The following is a 13,386-nucleotide window of genomic DNA, read 5'->3' as shown; positions in this document are numbered from 1 at the left end:
AAGTTAAATACTGTAAACATATTAAGTTAATATTTATTAAAGCATAGCATAAACTGAGAGGCTTACAAACTAGCATATGCATTGAGAATCACAATTTGAATCTTGATACCAGAATATAGTTTGCAAGGTTTTCATTGTATTTGTACTAGACTGAGTCCAGGGATATACAAATACTTTAAACTAGTAGATATTCACAGATTTAAGCAACACTGCCTTGTATCCTTTCTCCAAAAAAACTGTAACCTCTTTATGTTTCCTTCTATGTTTTTCTCTATATAGTTTATTCAGAAAAGGCTGAACTTCTCATGAACTCTGGGGAGTAGTTCTGCATATAAATACCTAAGTTATGATGTTGGTTGCATTGTTCCCTGACGGATCAAATGTCCTGAGAATGAACCCCTCCATTAAGTAAAGTAACTTTAATCATCCAAAGTTTAACCAAGACCTAAATCCACAAACGTAGACCCATTTGCTTACAAGTTGTACTCTGTTGTCTCTTCTGGTAGGTAATAACCCCAGTCAATGATTGCCCTTGATATAATTGGTCAAATAACACCTTAAGAGCTGAAATGAATGATAGCTAGTCCTGTGTTTCCTCTCTGAACAATATTGCCCATGGCAGCTGAAGAGCAATTGTCTTTTGAATAAGGAACATTATAAATCTGTGACTTGAATAGTTCACCACCATGTCAGTATGCTTAATTGCTGGTGCAGGAATTAAATATTTAATCTTCTGAATTAGTAATAAATATATTACTAAGTAAGCAAAAGAAGCACCTAAGATGACTTTCAGGTTTCTCACCAGTTATGACTGACAATCCTGAAATATATATTCTGAATCAAATTTTAAATTGACAGGAATACTTCATCACAAATGGCAATCACTGTATTCTGAATTGACTTACAGAGCTCCTAAAATTAGTAATCAAAATTCTAACTCTAAAAGAAGGGAATACAAAATCATATAGGGAAAATCAAAATAGTTAGTGCATAAATGTAAAGTGAGAGGCCATGATAATTGCCTCTACTATGAAGTGCTTAATGGTTCAACTTCATGGCACAAATTAGGGTTGGAAAAAACTGGCCAATATTAACAAACTGCCATAATTGCTAAATTTAAATGAGCAATATGTAGAAGAGAGAGCAAAACATTTGTGTAATTGTAAACAATACCTTTTACTTTAGAAAAAGATATGCACTCAAATTTGGTTGGTTTCCTATGTGCCTGGAAATAAATCTATGGTATTACAGTTAAGTAACAAACTATGTTTAACTCTAAATATAATTTAAACATTAGAATTGTTCCTACTAAATGACATTCAATACAAACCAATTAATTTTATGATTCAAGCAAGTTACGTCAGCACTGTGTCAAATATTTTGGCCCTTTGTTTAATCATCAAAACAACCATTAGGCATTTTCAGGTGGCATTGATGACGGATAATATACACTTCTTGTGCAATGGACTCCACTTATGTCTGTGCGTTGGTTCCAACTGGCCTGTGATGTAACTGTTAAAAGCCTAGTTACTTCTCAAGCGTGCCGTTCCAAGAGACATTTGTAAGCAAGCAAAGCACCAAGTAATTATAACTGCATATATGTAATTCATCCGAGCCATCAATAAAGAATGTCATATTTAAATAAAGGAGCTGATTCATCGTCTACCAAGAGTATCTTTCAATGTTATTAGTTGTGAGTCACTTTATTCATTAATTTTATAATTAGCCACAGGAAACATCTAAAGGACAAAATTCAAAGAAGTACTCATATCATAGTAAAGAATATTTTTAAATTGACCACAATATTAAACACAACAAAAACAGGACTAAATCACATTGCAAATTTTATCTGGGAATGTGAGGTAAGAGCAGAAAGTCTGACAAACTTTACTAAAACATATTGTCTAATTTAAACCATAATTAGAAACATTTTATCTTTGGTCTTTCAAGAAATAGTTGCTGAATTCAAATGGCAATTACTAAGTATCTTTATATATATTGAAAATGTATTATTTAATGTGAATTAGATATAGGGAACACAGCAAATATTTCCTTTCATAAAATCTAATTCATTCCATACTTTGATAGTAGATCTCTGTCAGCTGAAAAGATCTTTGCAGCATAATTGTCCACTGTGGCATTGACTCCACCAGAGCTAAACCCATGCCTTTCTCAACAAAGTGTTTGCAATACCCGTTGATTGGGTCTCACTCAAACTGGGTCTCACTCAAACTACTGGGAAGAGCTAAAGATGCTGCATCATTTAACAGAGATGTCCTCCATTGATGTCTTGCTAATAAAAGCCTTGTGGACACCATGTGAAGATGCTGTAAAATAATCTAAAAATTTATTAAGCCTACAACAAGTTCCACTTCATGCCTGGCACCTTTCAATGTTAATCTTAAAACTTACAGCTGATAATATAAAAAATCTGCAGGATCCACTTAATACCCTGAACACAGCTGGGAAATGTATTCAGAAATGAGAATGATTTACTAAGTTAAAGGTGCGATATAAACACAGAACTGTTTTCCTTGTTGACTGTTACACTTGAGAAACGTAGCACTGTAATTACTGATGAAAGCAGAAACTTCAAAAATTTATAAATAGAGTATCTACAAATTTTCCTTTTGTATTAGATGCATCCTAGTACAACCAATATACTTGCAAAACATTAAAATTTCATCCAACTTTTATAAAGTTTGGAATAATATCCATGAAAATCATTGTTGTGTCTGTGAAGATATCATTAAATTCTTTGACTAGCATTTATCATGCAAGGATCTGTCTGTATAAGACTAATTACACAACATGCTTGACAATATAATTTTGACCAAGTCATATTTAAATTCATGAATATCTTTTAGACTCACATTGAAATATAAACATACTACTGAATTTTACTGAATGTGTTCACCCAGGTAATATGATATCTGACAAAATACACTAATAATTCTTCAATATATTCTATCTGTAATCTATTAATACCTGAACTAGATTTTCATGTCCACAGTTTTAAAACATATGTTGAGTTCTGATTAAATTTCAGCCTCCATCAGCCTGTCAGCCAATGATGTTCAGACTGCTCCCATCCTCTGGATGAAAAATGACGTTTTCTCAACACCCCTCTAATCTTTCTACTAATTGCTTTAGATCTATATACTCTCCCCCCACCCCCCTCCCACACACACACACACTTGTTCTTGACCTTTTAGATAAGGGAAATACTGTAGGTCCTTGTTATTTAACGTATCTACTTGTTCCTTCTTCAGAATCCACTTCTACATAATATAGGAACTCTGCAATGATATTTGCTACAATTGCTCTTTTCAATTATTTATTTATTGGTATTCAGCAATATCTCTGGTGATGAGAAATAGAAGAATATATGCTACTAAACACATTGGTGTACACTTTGTTAGGTATTTCCTGGCCACTGAGTGTATGCCTGTGGTCCTCTGCTGTTGCAGCCCATCCACTTCAAGGTTCGATGTGAGCATTCAGAGATTCTCTTCTGCACATCATTGTTATTTGATTTACTGTCACCTTCCTATGAGCTTGAACCAGTCTGGCCATTTTCCTCTAGCCTTTCTCTTTAACAAGGCATTTCGCCCTCAAAACTGACGCTCACTGGATGTTTTTTTCTCACACCATTCATTGTAAGTTCTAGAGACTGCTGTGGCTGAAAATCCCAGGAGATCAGCTGCAATTTCTGAGATACTCAGACTACCCCATCTGGCACCATCAATCACTCCACAGTCAAAATCACTTAGATCACATTTCTTCCCCATTCTGATGTATGGTTTGAACCACAACTGAACCTGTGACTAGGTCTGCATACATTGAACTACTACCACATGATTGGCTAATTATATATTTGGATTAACAAGCAGATATACATGTGTACCTAATAAAGTGGCCACTGAGTGGATAACTATATTCTCTGTCTACCAATCATCAAGTGCGGAGCTGTCTGTACAAGACTACTCACATGACATGTTTGACAATATAAGTTTGACCAAGTCATATATAAATGCATAAAAATATTATAGACTCACATTTCAATATTAATGTACTATTAAATTTTGATTAATATTTTCATCTAGGAAGCATAACTGGCATAATACACCAAGTAACATTTTGATATATTCTGTCTGTTTATTCAGCAATCCATTCAATACTAGAATTGGGTTTTCATGTCCACAGATTTCAAAAATATGTCAAATACAGTTTATATGTGATGAGAATTTTGGCCCCCACCAGCCTGTCAGCCAGTCATGTTCAGACAGTTAACATCCTCTGAATGAAGAATAACATTTCGTCATCTGATTTCTAATCCTTTTTTACTAATTACTTTAAATCTATACCCCTTTGTTTTGTAGATAAGGGAAATACTACAAATCCTTGTTATTTAATCCATCAAGGCCCCTTCTTGAGAATCCATTTCTAGATAATCTGGGAACTCTTCAATGCCATTTTCTGCAATTGTTCATTTCAATGATTTATTTATTGATTTACTAGTATATATTGCAGAGCAAACACAATAGACAGGATGGTCCTATGTCTTATCATATTCAGCCAAGTCTGTGGTGGTGAGATATTGAAAGATTAGAAGCATATATACAACAAAGCACATCAGTGAATTTTCTCAAGGCAACACTTAAATTCCTCTCAGAAACACAGAAAAATGGAAAACCGAAAGCACAATACAGGCCCTTCGGCCCACAATGCTGTGCTGAACATGTACTTACTTTAGAAATTACCTAGGGCTACTCAAAGCCTTCTACTTTTCTAAGCTCCATGTACCCATCCAAGAGTCTCTTAAAAGACCCTATTGTTTCCGTCTCCACCACCGTCACCAGCAGTGCATTCCACGCAATCACAACCCTCTGCATAAAATACTTGACCCTGACGTCTCCTCTGTATCTACTTCCAAGCACATTAAAACTGTACCATCTTGTGTTAGCCATTTCAGCCCTGGGAAAAAACCTCTGACTATCCACACAATCAATGCCTCTTATCATCTTATACACCTCTATCCGGTCACCTCTCATCCTCTGTTGCTCCAAGGAGAAAAGGCCAAGTTCACTCAACTTGTTCTCATAAGGCATGCTCCCCAATCCAGGGAACATCCTTGTAAATCTCCTCTGCACCCTTTCTATAGTTTCCACATCCTTCCTGTAGTGAGGTGACCAGAACTGAGCACGATACTCCAAGTGGGGTCTGACCAGGGTCCTGTGTAGCTGTAACATTACCTCTCGGCTCCTAAACCCAATCCCATGATTGATGAAGACCAATACACCGTATGCCTTCTTAACCACACAGTCAACCTGCGCAGCAGATTTGAGTGTCCTATGGTCTCGGACCCCAAAATCCCTCTGATCCTCCACACTGCCAAGAGTCTTACTATTAATACTATAGTCTACCATCATATATGACTTACCAAAATGAACCACCTCATGCTTATCTGGGTTGAACTCCATCTGCCACTTCTCAGCCCAGTTTTGCATCCTATCGACGTCCCGCTGTAACCTCTGACAGCCCTCCACATTATCCACAACACGTCCAACATTTGTGTCATCTGCAAATTTACTAACCCATCCTTCCACTTCCTCATCTAGGTCATTTATAAAAATCATGAAGAGTAGGGTCCCAGAACAGATCCCTGATGCACACCGCTAGTCTCTGACCTCCGTGCAGAATATGACCCGTCTACAACCACTCTTTGCCTTCTGTGGGCAAGCCAATTCTGGATCCACAAAGCAAGATCCCCTTGGATCCCATGCCTTATTACTTTCTCAAGAAGTTTTGCATGGGGTACTTTATCAAATGCCTTGCTGAAATCCATATACACTACATTTACTGCTCTACCTTCATCAATGTTTTTAGTCACATCCTCAAAAAATTCAGTCAAGCTCCTAAGGCACGACCTGCCTTTGACAAAACCATGATGACTATTCCTAATCATATTGTGCCTCTCCAAATGTTCATAAATCCTGCCTTTCAGGGTCTTCTCCATCAACTTATCAACCACTGAAGTAAGACACAATGGAATATAATTTCCTGGTCTATCTCTACTGCCTTTCTTGAATAAGAGAACAACATCTGCAACCCTCCATTGCTCCAGAACCTCTCCCGTCTCCATTGGTGATACAAAGATCATTGTCAGAGGCTCAGCAATCTCCTCCCTCGCCTCCCACAGTAGCTTGGGATATATCTTGTCCGGTCTTGGTGACTTATCCAACTTGATGCTTTCCAAAAGCTCCAGCACATCCTCTTTCTTGATGTCTATATGCTCAAGCGTTTCAGTCTGCTGTAAGTCATCCCTACAATTGCCAAGGTCCTTTTCCATAGTGAATACTGAAGCAAAGTATTCATTGAGTACCTCTGCTACCTCCTCCAGTTCCATACACACTTTTCCACTGTCACACTTGATTGGTCCTATTCTCTCACATCTTATCCTCTTGCTCTTCACATGCTTGTAGAACGCCTTGGGGGTTTTCCTTAATCCTGCTCACTAAGGCCTTCTCATGGAGCCTTCTGGTTCTCCTAATTTCATTCTTAAGCTCCTTTCTGCTAGCCTTATTTTTTTCTAGATTTCTATCATTGCCTCTTTTTTTTTAACCTTTTGTAAGCTTTTCGTTTCTTCTTGACTAGATTTTCAACAGCCTTTGTACACTACAGTTCCTGTGCCCTACTACCCTTTCCCTGTCTCATTGGAACTTACCTATGCAGAACTCCACACAAATATCCTCTGAACATTTGTCACATTTCTGCAGTACATTTCCTTGGGAACATCTGCTCCCAATTTATGCTCCTATTTCCAGCCTGATAGCTTCATATTTCCTCTTACTCCAATTAAATATTTTCCTAACTTGTCTGCTCATATCCCTCTCCAATGCTATGGTAAAGGAGATAGAATTATGATCTCTATCTCCAAAATGCTCTCCCACTGAGAGACCTGACACCTGACCAGGTTCATTTCCCAATACCAGATCAAGTACAGCCTCTCCTCTTGTAGGCTTATCTACATATTGTGTCAGGAAACCTTCCTGAACACACCTAACAAACTCCACCCCACCTAAACCCCTTGCTCTAGGAAGATGCCGGTCAATTTTGGGGAAATTAAATTCTCCCATCACAACAACCCTGTTATTATTGCACCGTTCCAGAATCTGTCTCCCTATCTGCTCTTCAATGTCCCTGTTACTATTGGGTGGTCTATAAAAACACCCAGTAGAGTTATTGACCCCTTCCTGTTTCTAACTTCCACCACAGAGACTCAGTAGACAATCCCTCTTTGACTTCCTCCTTTTCTGCAGCTGTGACACTATCACTGATCAGCACTGCCAAGCCCCCACCTCTTTTGTCTCCCTCCCTGTCCTTTCTGAAACTTCTAAAGCCTGGCACTCTCAGTAGCCTTTCCTGCCCCTGAGCCATCCAAATCCCTGTAATAGCCACCACATCATAGCACCGAGTACTGATCCACGCTCTAAGCTCATCCGCTTTTTTCATGATACTTCGTGCATTTAAATAGACACATCTCAAATCATCAGTCTGAGTGCATCCCTTCTCTATCACCTGCCTATCCTCTATCTCACACTGCCTAAAAGCTTTCTCTATTTGTGAGCAAACTGCCCCTTCCTCTGTCTCTTCAGATCGGTTCCCACCCCCCAGCAATTCTAGTTTAAACTCTCCCCAATAGCCTTAGCAAACCACCCTGTCAGGATATTGGTCCCCCTCGGATCCAAGTGCAACCTGTCCTTACTGTACAGGTCACACCTGCTCCAAAAGAGGTGCCAATGATCCAGAAATCTGAATCCCTGCCCCCTGCTCCAATCACTCAGCCATGCATTTATCCTCCACCTCATTCTATTCTTATACTCACTGTTGTGTGGCACAGGCAGAAATCCCGAGATTACTACTTTTGAGGTCCTGCTTCTCAGCTTCCTAACTCCCTGTAGTCTGTTTTCAGGATCTCCTCCCTTTTCCTACCTATGTCGTTGCTACCAATGATACACCATGACCTCTGGCTGTTCACCTTCCCACTTCAGGATATCATGGAGACGATCAGAAACATCCTGGACCCTGGCACCTGGGAGGCAAACTACCATCTGTGTTTCTTTCTTGCGCCACAGAATCGCCTGTCTGACCCCCTAACTATAGAGTCCCCTATCACTACTGCCTTCCTCTTCCTTTCCCTATCCTTCTGTGCCACAGGGCCGGACTCTGTGCCAGAGGCATGGCCACTGTTGCTTCCCCCAGGCAGGTCATTCCCCACCCCCCAAGAAATACTCAAACAGGAGTACTTACTGTTAAGTGGGACAATCACAGGGTGCTCTCTAGTATCTGATTCTTGTCCTTCCGTCTCCTGACTGTTACCCACTCATCTGTCTCCCGAGGCCCTGGTGTGACTACTTGCATATAGCTCCTCTCTATCACCTCCACACTCTCCCTGACCAGACGAAGGTCATCGAGCTGTATCTCCAGTTTCCTAACGTGGTCCCTAGGGAGCTGCAGCTCAACGCACCTGGTGCAGATGTGGCTGTCTGGGAGATTGGGAGTCTCCCAGACTTCCCACACCTAACACCCAGTACAGAACACTGGTCTCACAGACATACTTCCTGTTCCTATTCTTCACAAGTAACTTACCTCGCCTCAACCAGTTATCGCCAAAGCCCCCCTACTCTGACTCTTACTGTGCCACACTAAATAAGACCTGTCTGTATTTCCTACACTTAGCATTGCCTGTTTGTGGGGTAAGGTGTGGTGAGTGGGAGCAGGACGTCAATGTGCTGCCTGTGAGTACTCATGGTGGCTGGCAAATCACCAGATGTTGATCTACAATTTCTTTGGAAGCATCCACTGCTTGCAGCCGAGTCCAAGGCATCATCTTATACCTGATCATTCCCATGGTTCTTCTTTCAAAGTCAGTTTCATATAAGGCATGGCACTTTCAAAATGAATGTAATGGGGTCATGACAGAAGGAGCAACTGTTACTTATTTTTTTGGCTTCCTCCACATATAGAGCATTTCCTCTTGATGGCTGCTTTATTCAATACAGCTGTACAGCCGCTTGTGGACGCAAATCTCCATTTAGCCAATCACGTGGCAGCAACTCAATTCATGAGAGCATGCAGACATGGTCAAGAGGTTCAGCTGTTGTTCAAACCAAGCATCAGAATGGGGAAGAAAAATTATCTGAATGACTTTGACTGTGAAATGATTGTTGGTGCCAGATGGGGCAGTTTGAGTATCTCAGAAATTGCTGATCTCCTGGGATTTTCATACACAATGGTCTCTAGAGTTTACAGAGGATGGTGCAATGAACCAAGCCATTTAGTGAGCAGCAGTTCTGTGAGAGAAACGCCCTGTTAATGAGAGAGACTAGACTAGTTCAAGCTGACGGCAAGGGGAGAGTAACTCAAATAACCACGTGTTGTAACAGTGCATCTCTGAATGCCCAATAAGTTGAACATTGAAGTAGATGGGCTACAGCAGCAGAAGTTCACAAACTTACACTCATTGGCCACTTTATTAGATACAGGAGGCACCTAATAAAATAGCCACTGAGTGTACATGCAGTCCAGAAATTGCATCCCTATGTAGTGGGGCATTTTGTAAGGTCATTATTTTTCATAATCTACTCATACAGTCGATGCATTATAAATTTGAAATCAGGAAGTTTGCACAGACTGATAGGTCAGGGTAAATGATTAGTATAAAAGACAATTCAACCACCGTGGTACCTGCCTGCTTAGTTTTTCATTAAGTATCTAGCTCCCAGCAGCAACAGCAGAACATTGGGAGACAGTCAACACAGGCTGGGATGAGCAAAACAAACTGCAGGGAGATGACAGATGATGACTTTATTGCTTTAGAGTCGTTTCCAATTACATGCATGCATAGCTTCTCGGCTGACACCACTCCTGGCCATCCTGAGGAAAAGGAGTAACAGAAGCTTGAACAATGCATAGAACAGGCTTGGACAACTCTGCCCTCTGGCCTCAGCCTGAGGAAAAGGTTCCTCACATGTTGCTATGGCAGACAGTCAGGGAAGAAGTAACCAATCACATCCCCTGCATCTGGATTGGGCCGTGGATGATAGGTGAACTGGAACAGATTAATGAATTCATTTTCTTCATCCCAGTTATGTATAAATATTGCTTTTTATACCAATTGAGAGTGGGAACAGAGGCAAGAGCTGTCAGCTCCAAGCCAGCCCTCCTATGGGCCCCTAACTTTTACCATGATAGCTGCATCATGATGGGTTATTAAATACCCCACAATGCCTGACAGAAACCAAATGTTTCAAGATAGATCACCAGTTGAATTAGCAGTAGCATAGGTCTTTCGGATTTACTCTGCTCAATTGTAATAGCAGTGTCCCTGGCAGCCCAATTCTTCCACAAATAACAGGATATTCTGTTTAAACAATTGTCAACAAATTCTCAACAGAAATAAAATCTGTTGAAAAGGATCGATGTATTCATTTCCCCTGAGGGAAAGTCTATCACAGCTTAAACTCTATTAGGCTTTAAGCACCAGTTGATTAATAGGGGGAGCCTGCCTGCCAATTTAATGGATTTATTCAAACTACACAGCCACAGGTTAAGAAAAGGTACTGCAAAAAAATCACATTTGCTTCAGAATTTGCAAAAAGTATTCTAACCCTCTGCAATGTCAGCACACTCTTTCTTAGACAAGGGACCTCACAATACTCCAAGTGAGGCTACACCAGTGCTTTATAAAGCCTCAGCATCACATCCGTGCTTTTATTTCTAGTCCCCTCAGAATGAACGCTAACATTGCATGTTCCTTCCTCACCAACGACTTAACCTGCAAGTTAACCTTTAGGAAATCCTGCACAAAGTTTCCCAAGTCCCTTTGTATCTTGGATTTTTGAATTTTCTGCCTATTTGGAAAATAGTCTATGTTTTTATTTCTTCTACCAAAGTGCAGGACCATACACTTCCCAATATCATATTCCACCTGCCACTTCTTTGCCCATTCTCCTAATCTGCCTATGTGCTTCCGTAGCCTCCTTTTTTCCTCAACACTACCCGCCCCCCTCCACCTGTCTTGCTATTGTCTGCAGATTTGGCCACAAAGCCATCAATTTTATCATCCAAATCATTGACATGGAATGTAGAAAGAAGCGGTCACACCACAGACCCCTGTGGAACACTACTAGTCTCTGGTAGCCAATCAGAAAAGGCCCCCTTAATTCCCACTCTTTACCTCCTGCCAATCAGCCATTGCCCTATCCAGGCTAGTACACAGAGGCACTTCGCACTGTCTGCCCAATTCCATTGTGCTAACTATGTATTAATAGAGGAAGAATGAAAAAGAAGAAACTTATCAGATGTTTACCTTGCCCAAGCCTGTTCTTGTAGAAGCCTGATGAGCCAAAGCCTCACCACTCCTACACTGGTCCACTCACACAATTTGAGAAGTCCAATCACTTTTACTTGAGCATACGTTTGTTGCCTGTTCCTTTTGCTCAGATCAAATTATTATGTCATGGATCAGTTTAGTTGTGATAAAGTTTGTATCATATCGTAGGAATCAAGAAACAATGTCAGTACTTTTTTATGAGTTGTTTCCTTTTTACTAAACTCATGTCCGATAGCAAGTCTAAATGAAGTAATGTTTCGCTTATAAGCATAATAAATCACAAACTGGAAATCTGAAATGAAACAGAAATCATTGGATCAGGCAGCCACTATGGACAGAAAACAGTTAATGTTGCAAGTCAACAAATACCAAAGAGAACTGAAATAGTTTGAGATATAGCAAGCGTTAAGATGCAGAGAGAGGAGTGTTTAAGGTCTATCTTCACTTCTTCCTTGAACAGTCCAGCTAGCATTGCCATCATCCTCCTTCCCCTGGAAGATGTTGTCATGCTTAACAACAGTTCATGAAAGGTCAATGTTCACTTATTTTACTTTCTACAGATGAACATTTCCAGCATATTCAGTTTTGGTGGGTAGGACTTCAATCATCAAATTTGCTTTAATATTTTGAGGGTCTTTGAATTGACTTACTTGGAAATTTACTATGGGAACCTGCAGAGGTCCAGGCGTTAGCATATGTGAAACATCTTCTATTTTAGTCAATTGTATTTCAAAGAGCCAGCGGTTTTTTTCCCCTCTGTAACTCTGTTTACATCTCCAGAGAGATCAGCTGTGATTAACGACACTTGGCCATACTCCCTCTGCCTATACCAGCACCCTTTATGTCATTCAGCTTCTTTCGGTTTCCACCCTATCACAAATATTCCTTTGGCTCCCTCCACTGCCCCTCCTGCCCCACAATTATTAACTTGCTTGATTTCTAACTTCTCCTCTCCCTGATGAAAACTCATTGACCTGAAATAATTATTGTGCTTCTCCACAGACGCTGTCTCACTTGCTCAGTATTTCTGACTCTGTCACATCTTTCTTTGATGATGCCAGTGTTTTAGATATGTCTTCCTTCTTCCTAGCTGTGGATGCCCATTCATCATAGTTGACAGGGCCCTTGAACATACCCATTCCCTATAGTATTACTCTTACCCTTATATTCAGTCTATTATTAAGGCTGAGGTTTTGGGGTACTTGGAGACACATGATAAAATAGGCCAAGGTCTACGTGATTTCCCAAAGGAGAAATCTTACCTGACAAATCTGTTGGAAATCTTTGAGGAAATAACAGGCAGTATAGGCAAAGGTGAGTCAGTGCATGTTGCTTACTTGGATTTTCGGAAGGCCTTGGACAAGGTGTCACACATGAGCCTTCTTAACAAGATAAAAGCACATGATATTACAGGAAAGATACAAGCATGCATAGAAGATTGGCTGATTGGCAGGAGAGTAAGAGTGGGAATAAAGGAGGCTTTTCTGGTTTGTTGCCAGTGACTAGTGGTGACCCACTGGAGTTGTTGTAGGGACCGATTCTTTTCATATTATATGTCAGTGATTTGGATGGTGAAATTGATGGCTTTGTGGCCGAGTTTGCAGATGATATGGAGATAGATGGAGGGGAAGATAGTGTTGAGGAAGCAGGTAGTCTGCAGGAAGACAGACAGATTGGGTGAATGGGCAAAGAAGTGGCAGTTGGAATAATGTGTAGAGGCTGTATGGTCATGTACTTTGGTAGAAGGAATAAAGGCATAGTCAAGTTTCTAAACAGGGAGAAAATTCAAAAATCAGAGGTTTAAAGAGACACAGGAGTTCTTTTGTTGAATTCCCCAAAGGTTAACTTGCAGGTAGAGTTAGTGGTAAGGAAGGCAAATGCAATGTTAGCATTAATCAGACTGCACTTAGAGGATGGTGAATCTGTGGAATTCATTTCCATAGACGGATGTGGAGGCTGAGTCATTGGATATACTTAAAATGGAGTTT

Source organism: Hemitrygon akajei, chromosome 6 (assembly GCF_048418815.1).
Source record: "Hemitrygon akajei chromosome 6, sHemAka1.3, whole genome shotgun sequence".
Classification (NCBI taxonomy): Eukaryota; Metazoa; Chordata; class Chondrichthyes; order Myliobatiformes; family Dasyatidae; genus Hemitrygon; species Hemitrygon akajei.
Note: the sequence above shows the minus strand (reverse complement) of the source record.